This window comes from Anas acuta, chromosome 30 (genome assembly GCF_963932015.1).
Source record: "Anas acuta chromosome 30, bAnaAcu1.1, whole genome shotgun sequence".
In the NCBI taxonomy this organism is placed as follows: domain Eukaryota; kingdom Metazoa; phylum Chordata; class Aves; order Anseriformes; family Anatidae; genus Anas; species Anas acuta.
In genome coordinates, this window is record NC_089008.1 from 267,773 (window position 1) to 277,673 (window position 9,901).

A 9,901-nucleotide genomic window follows, 5' to 3' on the forward strand; every position below is an offset into this window, starting at 1 on the left:
TACTAGCAATGCCGTGCTTGATGCACCCCAGGACACGGTTGGCCCTCCTGGCTGCCAGGGCACACTGCTGGCTCATATTCAACTTGCTGTCTACCACGACCCCCAGATCCCTCTCTTCTAGGCTGCTCTCCAGCGTCTCATCGCCCAGTCTGTACGTGCAGCCAGGGTTTCCCCGTCCCAGGTGCAGGACCCGGCACTTGCTCTTATTGAACTTCATGCGGTTGGCGATCGCCCAGCTCTCCAACCTATCCAGATCCCTCTGCAAGGCCTTTCCACCCTCAACAGAGTCCACAACTCCTCCAAGTTTGGTGTCATCGGCAAACTTGCTCAAAATACCTTCTATTCCTACATCCAGATCGTTTATAAAAATATTGAAAAGTACTGGCCCTAAAATGGAGCCTTGAGGGACCCCACTGGTGACCGCCCGCCAGCCTGACGCAGCCCCATTTACTATAACCCTTTGGGCCCTGCCCGTTAGGCAATTGCTCACCCATCGTATGATGTTTTTATTTAGCTGTATGGTGGACATTTTGTCCAGTAGGATCCTATGGGAAACCGTGTCAAAAGCCTTGCTGAAGTCCAAGAAAATCACATCAGCTGGTTTCCCTTGGTCCACCATACGGGTGATCTTATCATAAAAGGAAATCAGGTTAGTTAGGCAGGACCTCCCCTTCACAAACCCATGCTGGCTGGGACCAATGACTGCTTTGTCCCCCAGGTGCGCCTCAATAAGTTTGAGAACCATCTTCTCCATGATTTTACCAGGCACTGACGTGAGACTGACAGGCCTGTAATTGCTAGGGTCTTCTTTCTGACCCTTCTTGAAAATCGGCACAACATTTGCCAGCTTCCAGTCTACCGGGACCTCTCCAAATTCCCAGGATCGTTGAAAAATAATTGAGAGAGGTTCCGCGATGACGTCCGCCAGCTCTTTCAGCACCCGGGGATGAATCCCATCCGGACCCATGGACTTGTAGGGATCCAGGTGGAGTAGCAAATCCCGCACACGTTCAGGGTCGGTTGGGAGTTTGTCATCTCCACCGTCCTGGTCCTCCAGCTCAGGGCACCCTGGGTCCCGAAGCCCATCATCGGCATTGAAGACAGAGGCAAAGAAGGCATTAAGCGTCTCTGCTTTGCCTATGTCATTGTCTGTGAGGAGACCTTCCCTATCAAGGAGCGGCCCTATGTATTCTTTAGTTCTCCTTTTTCCATTCACATATCTAAAAAAACCCTTTTTATTTTCTCTCACAGACACAGCCAGCTTCAACTCTAGGTGTGCTTTAGCCACATGAATTTTCTCCCTACAAACACGAACAGCATCCCTGTATTCTTTCCATGACACCTGGCCCTCCTTCCAGTAGCAAAACACTCTCTGTTTCCACCTAATCTCCATTAGAATGTTCCTGGTCAGCCCCGCCGGCCTCCTGCCCCGCCTGCCTGACTTGCGATATTTAGGAATTGCCTGATCTTGTGCTTCTAGGAGGCATCGCTTAAAGAATGACCAGCACTGGTGGACATTGAGGCCTTCAAGAGCAGTTTCGCAGGGGACCTTGCTGACTAGTTCCCTGAGCAGCCTGAAGTCCGCTTTCCCCATATCTAGGGATGAGGTTTTGGTGGCACTTCTCCTTCTGTCACCGTAAATTTTGAACTCAACCACTTCATGGTCGCTATGACCGAGGCGGCCACCAATCACCACATCTCCCGCCAGACCCTCTCTGTTTTCTAGCAACAGGTCAAGGAGGGCACCTTTCCTAGTTGGCTCCGTTAGCACCTGCACCAAGACGTTATCATCTACGTGCTTCATGAACCTCCAGGACTTGCTCCAGGATGTGTTTCTGGTTGAGGAGCACCCAATTTCTTCAGGGCAGATCTTATCAATGTATTAAGTACGGAGGAGCCACCAGCTCTGCAAAGCTTCTCCTTCCAAAACTTTTTCCATTATACCCTCCCTCACTCTCCTGCAGGAATTTTGCAGCTGAACGCTCGCTGATAGGAGAGGTGGGGCTAGGAAACTGTTTTCCCGGGTGGCCTCTGCTGTGAGGCCAGGGGAAATGGGCTGATTTCCTCTTTCTGCATCATGTTATGGTTTAGTTTGTGTAATGACAGCCCACAAAGGCCTGCACCTGCACTGCCCTGTAGCCGATGGAGACTCAAACTGTGTCCTACGGCTCTATGTACAGCCGCCAGCACTGCCCTATAGTCCATTGTATGCCCATGTGTACCCTATAGCCCTCCATACTGTTTCCCAGCATTCCTTTATAGCTCTCCACATCCTCATCAACATCCTATACCTTCCCATGCCACCCAGCTCTGCTCTATAGCTCTGGGAAATAGGGGAGACAGGTGAGGCAGGACACTCACAGCAAATCTCAATGAGCTTGTCCCACCATCTGTGGCCAAGGCATCTAGGTAAATGACATCACTGTGGATAAAAATTCATCTGCAGATAGGCCGGCTTTGGGTGAGAAACAGCCGAGATCAGTGGATTTGGGAGGCCTGCAAACACTAAAGCCTGGGGCTCTGGGACATGAACTGGCTGGGGGAGAGCTGCGGAGAAGTGGGAGATCCAACTGCAGATATCTGCAATAAATCTAAGTTCCTTGGAGGCTCTGGGACCCTCAGTGAAAGCAGAAGTGAAAAGCACAGATGGATTGAAAGACGGCACCAGGTTCCAGGGCTCTGAAAGCCAGACAGATGGACAGAAAGGCTTGTTAACCCTTCCCCTGGTGTTGTGCTCACCCTGCCATTGCTGCTCTTTACCTTTGGGTCTACGCAAATCTTCCATGTTGATGATGTTGATCGTTTCTTCCTTTTCCTCCTTCTTCTTCCACCCCTTCCTGTTTTTATTTTTCCCATTTTGCTTTCACACCTCCTTCTTCTTGCTCTGGTTGGTGATAGAGGAAAAGATTGGCAATAAACACACCCTTATCCACTTGGTGGGAGCTTGTTGTGGTTTAACCCGGCCGGCAGCCAAACCCCATGCAGCCGTTCGCTCCCCCTCCCCCTCCCTCTCTGGGCCGGGGGAGAGAAATGGAAAGTGAAGCCCTTGAGTTGAGATAAAGACAGCTTAATAAGACAGGAAAATAATAATAACAACAACAACAACAACAACAACAACAACAATAATAATAATAATAATTATAATAATTATTATTATAATAATATAATGGTGATAATAGTACTACCACTAATAATATGTAGAAACAAGTGATGCACAATGCAATTGCTCACCACCCGCTGACCGATGCCCAGCCTAACCCCGAGCAGTCTGGCCCCCCTCCCCCAGCTAGCCACCCCTATATATTGTTTAGCGTGACGTCAGATGGTATGGAATACCCCTTTGGCTAGTTTAGGTCACCTGTCCTGGGTCTGTCTCCTCCCAGCTCTTGCTGCACCCCCAGCCTGCTCGTTGGCAGGACAGAGCAAGAAACTGAGATGTCCTTGGCTTAGTATAAGCACTGCTCTGCAACAATTAAAGCATCGGGGTGTTATCAGCACTCTTCTCATCCCAAGCCAAAACACAGCATTCCACCAGCTACTAGGAAGAAAATTCTGTTCTAACTGAAACCAGGACAGAGCTGCAGATGCTTCTCTCTTCACCGCACTCACCCTGACACTGCACCGCCAGCACTCAGGGACCCCTTCCCACTGCCCAGGACATCTCAGGAGCCCAACACCAGTCCCTCTCAGCATGTACAGATGGCTTCAGACTGGGCTTATGGAATACCCTAGAAGTTTGGGAGCAGGACAATAGGTTGTGGCTCAAGATCAGGATCTGCACCTTTTCTGGGAGGAAGTTGATCTTGTTTTCTATCTGATTGTGAAAGCAACCAGGGCGGTGAAGCTGCCTCTCTCCTGGCTTCTTGGGGAAGTGAAGAAAAGGACATTTGAGACTTATAGTTTTGCTCTTGCATGATATGGTGTTATTTCAACCCAGAAATGAGTGTCTGGAGGAGATGGAGATCAGGAGTGGGGCAAGGTTTGGTCCCTTTTGTGGTTTATTAACCATGGGGTATGCAGGTCACCCTGAATTTGGGTGGTCACAACATGGCTGTTCCCGTGTGAGCTCCCATGATTGTCAAGGAAAGGGTTCCATACCTGAAGCATGGGCATTTGATCATTATTTGGGGCCATTTGGGGTGTTTCCACTGCCTGCACTGAGAACTGCAGGGCAAGGCCTTGTCTGAGGAATGAGCCTGTGTGGAGGAGAAAGGTTTGGGTGGATAAAAGGAGCTAACGAGAGACCTTGGAGGTGAAAGTAGGGTGTTGCAGGAAGCACGGCCGAAAGCACGACAGACACCAGTAGAGTCAGATCATGCTCCATTTTATTGCCTGAATAGCCTAACTTTTATAGAGAACTTAACAGGGGCGGATAGTGTCTCACACAAGATTATTGGTCAAAAGCACTCAGACAAACAACTACAAGAAAACAACCCCACCTGCAAGAAAACAACCCCTTTGTGATTAGCAATCACGTAGACCTTGTCCTTGAAGCCAGATGCTGGTAACAATATTTTCCTAAATTCCTCAACTGGGCAATGTGGGAACACTGTCATGGGAACTTCTCATAGTTGCCCTGGTAGCTTGGTTTGCTCAGCTGCAGCAAGCCATGGGATTTTTGCTGTTTCAAAAAATCCCTCAACAGTAGGGTGCAGAAAGCTGAGGCTCTGCAGAAGTGGAAAGGGTGGATGTGTCTGAAAGTGCACGTCGAGCTCTGCTCCCTCTCCAAGGACAACTCAAACAACTGTGGAGAACCATTAAGAAACAGAGAAAGCTCTCACTCCTCCATCTCACCTAGAAGAGGGGAACAGGGAATGTTTCTTGGTGCTTGCTTGTCTCCAATGTGTTAAGGAAGCATCAAACACAAACTGCCCTTGTTACCAAAGCTGTATGCAAGACCAGAGGAAGGGTACTCATGTCCTGTGAATCTCCAAAACTGGATGTCATCCTGATCTTCTCAGCAGCTCCTGAGGAGGAACATAGAGGAGGAACACATCCCTGTCCCCCAGCCTTCACCTGCTGCCTTTGAGACATTGTGTGGATGCAAAACACCTACCCTGCAGGTGATGCTGGTGTGTCAGATGCTTGGAGACCTCCTTGCCGAGGTTCACTGTGTTACATGTGGTGTTGGCTTCACCATCTGATTCAAATGCCTAGATGAGGGGCTCTTCCCCTTCTACATTTTCTTTTGTTGCCTCCTGAAAAGGTGGTTCCCAAGCTGATCTTGCTGCTAGCAGTGAAACTCTAGGTTCTTGCTGTGTCCTCCCTGTGCAAGCCAGTCTGAAGACAGGTTGGGGAGAAGATAGTGGAGAAAGGGAAGAGTACGTTTCCATGATGTCCATGGCCTCTTCCTTCTGTTAAGATCATCAGGGGAAGTGTTTAATGAAATCAGTTTTCACTAAGACTCTGAAGAAACCCAGTACCCCTCTCTCTCCCTTCAGCCCATCCTCTCCCTTTGCCATCACCTCACATGTTTGCCTGATGCTCTCTCCCCTTCCTCTCTTCATCGTCTATACAGCTATCGACCAAATGCCATGCTATTACTGTGCTGGAGAGCAGACAGGTGAAAGACACTGCTGCAGGGAACCAGTTTCTGTGCTGAGACCTGCATCCCATTATGCAGCATCCCCCCCCTCCTAAATTATTCTTGGATCCTTCATGACTCCTAGTGCAGTTTCCCCTGGAGCAGGAGATTTCTCTGCACATCAGACAAACCCATTTCTTTTCCCTCACGACATTCTCTGCCTCTGGTGGTGGCTGCTGTGGCTGCTGCTCTTCACATTCAGGGCAATATCCATGATGCTGTATGGATTATCTGCATGAAAAAAAAAAAGCGAGAGGAGCTACAAGACCACAACTGGTCTCCAGATAAAGGCCTGGAACCTGGAGAGTTAACAAAAGTAGCAGATGAAGCCAAAACACTTTGGAGGACTGGCTTCCCTCCCAGACAAGAGCAAACTGACCTCTGAGCAGTTGAAGTGTTCTTATCATCACCCAATCAGGTGCTCAGAAAGGATTGATGCTGGAGAGCATAGGGGAGCTGCTTATATTTCTCCTTCTGCAAAGAGAGAATGAATAACCCCTGCCTGTCCTATCTCACCAGGAGGGCTGTCTCATAAGGTCCTCCCCTGAAATTTGGAACACCTTTTCCTTCCCTGCAAAGTGAGTGCCCTCTTCAGGAGTGACACCGCATGGTATTTGCATGCACGGAGCAGCACAAGAGCACGGTGAACAGAGGCAGCAGTTTGCTCAGCAGGGCACAGGATTTTCCCATGTTTCCAGTCCTAGCAGTGTTGACATGTGGAAGTGACTCCACAACCATAGGGTTGTAAAGTAGTTATACTTTATTGCAGTGCACCGGGAGCACTGGGAATAGCTTCCCTCAAAAAGTGTGCACCTGCCCAGCTGTCTCTCACAATTTAATACATGAATACTGCTACATATTACATGAGCTCTAATACATATTCATTCTTTTCCCTGAAAAGGCGGACCTCTTCCTAGCAGTACTCATTTCCAAACTCCCCGCCCTTAGCTCCTCCCAGTTGTGCTTGCGCAATGTAACCTGGTGTTTGAGGGCAGGGGTATTTCAGGATGAAGGCAACAAGGAAGAGGAGCTTAAACTTTTTACCTTCCTGGACTTTGACCTTATGTTGGACAGTATTTAGGATTTTTTTGCTTATCTTTGCCTTATTTTCTGCCAACGAGTTGTTCATCCTTCCCTTATGCGTTGGCCTTGAGCGATATCTTCCTTTTTACATCTGCTTCTCATAAGTTTCTCATCTACCTTCCCCAATAATCAGGATATTTTACAATATATGTAGCTAAATATTAATTCAGATGAGTTTTAGCATCTTCCTCATCTCATTGTACGCTTCCTCAGGCATGGCCATTAAGTTGCAGGGTTTATTCACAGCAGCTGCTGGAGTTGCTGCATCGGCTGCCAGAGGTCTCAACCGAGACAACTGAGGAAGAGCTGGGCAAGACTTCAAGTGAGGCAGCCAGGCCGACAGGCCCTGCACCTTGTGGGAATGCCCGGTGGGTGATTTCTGTGGGGGACTCCATGCTTCAGGCTGTGGATATGAAGATATATATGGATATATGGATTTATCATATATGGATATATCATATATGGATATACGATATATCCATGCTTGGATACAAGGTGGTTTGGAAAGACTGACAAAGGTTGTCCACGAGTCAGACTATTACCCTCTGTTGCTGGAGTAAAGCTCTGCAGAGAGGGACCTGGGCATCCTGATGGACAGAAAGCTGACCATGAATGTTCCCTTGTGGCCAAAAAGGCCTAGGAGATGCCGGGCTGCATTTGGAAGAGGGTTGCCAGCAGCTCAAGGGAGGTGATCCTGCCCCTTTGCCCGGCCCTGCTGAGGCCACACATGCAGTATTGTGCCCAGTTCTGGGCTCTCCAGTACAAGAGGGACGTGGAACTACCAGAGCGAGTCCAGAAGAGGGCTACAAAGATGATCAGACAACTGGAGCACCTGCCGTACTATGACAGGCTGAGAGAATTGGGCCTCTTAAACCTGGAAAAGAGGAGACTGAGGGGAGACCTCATTAACGTATATAAATTTCTGAGGGGAGGGTGTCAAGAGGACGGAGCTGGTCTCTTTTCAGTTGTGCACAGTGACAGGACGAGAGGCAATGGGCACAAACTGAAGCACAGGAGGTTCTGTCTCAATACGAGGGGCACTTCTTTACTGGGAGGGTGACAGAGCACTGGGACAGGTTGCCCAGAGAGGTTGTGGAGTCTCCTCTGGAGATATTCCAAACCCACCTGGATGCCATCCTGTGCAATATGCTCTAGGTGATCCTGCGCAGCAGAAGGTCAGGCTAGATGACCTTCAGAGGTCCCTTCCAACCTCAGCCATTCTGTGATTCTGTGGCAAGTCCACCATGGTCATCATGTTTTCCAACCCTTTCAACTACCTCATATCCCACGTTGAGTTTTGGCCATTCTGTGATTCTGTGAACACACAAGCTCTAGACGCTGCAGGAAGCTGCATCCAAAAATATGCAGACGCACAGCTCTGGGAAATTCAGTGTAAGCACCAGAGGCTGGCTGTTTTGTTATCACGATTGTAAGAAGCCCCAAGGGAGCTGCTCACACTGCTTAGGACATCACAGAAGGAGTGGGAATGCAAGAGGATGCTGAGCAAATACCAGTGTGTCCTGTAAGCTAAGTGGGCACAGCAAGTTATGGCTTAATTTTCCAATATTTTTTAGGTATCAAGAAATCATACCCTGGTAACAGCTTTTATTTATTTATTTATTTATTTATTTATTTATTTATTTATTTATTTATTTATTTTAACAGCTAGGGAACAAGTATTTGGCAGAAGGAGCTTTTTTGCCTTCCATCCTCCATATGAAGTTCTTCTTAGCCACTTGCAATCCTAGAATCCTAGAATCATGATGCAGCTTCTGCTCTGGCTCCTGGAGCCCCTCCTGCCCTCCTTCTTCACTGACCTGGGTGCCTGCAGGGTTCTTTCTCTCTCACTTTATCTCATAGCTTCTGCTGTCCCTTTTCAACCTGTCTGGAACTGGCTTGTCTCTAACATGGGGCAGCTTCTGGTCTTTTCTCACAGAGGCCACCCCTGCAGCTCCCCCGTGCTACCAAACCCTTGATGTGGAAGCCCAATACAAGGATTTTCATTTATTTATGTATTTGTTGGTTTATTTTGAGGAAGTTGGGAATGATGGCAGGGCCACAGGAGGGTGGTGGCTGCAGGTCCAGGGCATGGACATGGGCATGTCTGCAGGCCAGGAGGAGCCTCACAACCCACATTTAAAATCATATAAGCATTTAGTTTGGAAAAACCCTCTAAGTCCAACTGTTAGCCTAGCACTGCCAAGTCTACCACCAAAGCAGGTCCCCAGGCACCATCTCTACGTCTTTTGAGTACCTACAAGGATGGTGACTCAACAGCTTCCCTGGGCAGCCAGTTCCAAAGGTCCACAACCCTTTAAGTAAAGAAAGTTCTCCCCATATCCAACCTAAACCTCCCCCTGTGCAACATCATATGTTACAGAGGGGGTAGGTTGTTATGCTGGACCTAAGCTAAGACTGTAACCAAGCGCTGCAACTCTCCCAGTCCTTCCTGTCCCCTCTCTCTTGTCCTCTTGTGAAATGTACCCATAGGACATCTCCGAAGTGCCCACAGTGTCTGCTCCCAGAGCATGTTTGCTCATCACCAAGGGTCAAGCTGAAAGCAGATTCGGTTCCCCCTCAGAAACTTGGCTCCATGTGCTGCAAGTGCAAGCAGGGATGGAGGAACAAGCAGCAGGGAGGAGCAGTGTGGGAAGCATCCTCCTGTAGCTGCCTCTATCGGTCTTTGCTATATTTCCTCCCCAGCTGGTAAGGGTGGACCTGAGCTCAGCCCCTGCTGAGCCACCTCCTCCTTTATTCCTGCTGGACTGGTAACAACTTCTCAAAAATTCTGCTGCTGCTGGATGAAGCACCCATGGGTGAGAGGCTGTCTGCTCGCGCTGGGCTTGGGACTGCAGAGGTCGTCCTCATCCTAGCAGGGCTGTGTGGTGAGTGCCTTGTGCAGTCTCCTCCCTGTGCTGGCTGCAGTCTATGTTTTCAGAAACACCATGTTGGGTTGCTGCTTCTCTTCATTTCTGTGCAGCTTAATTATCGTTATAAGGTACTTGTCTAGAGCAACCTGCATGGGCTTTGTGGACACTGCTGGAAGTGGCATAGATGCAGAACTCCCAAGCCCTCCTGCCAAGGGCAGCTCTCTTCCAGCTGGTTGCTGCAGAAGGCTTGAGTTTTCCTCAGAAGTGCTGATACCTTCTAGAAGGTGGATGTCACAAAGTGGGAGAATTTTTTATAGTGGTAGAGTCACGTGGCAAATTAGGAATGAGAAAACAACCTACTGGG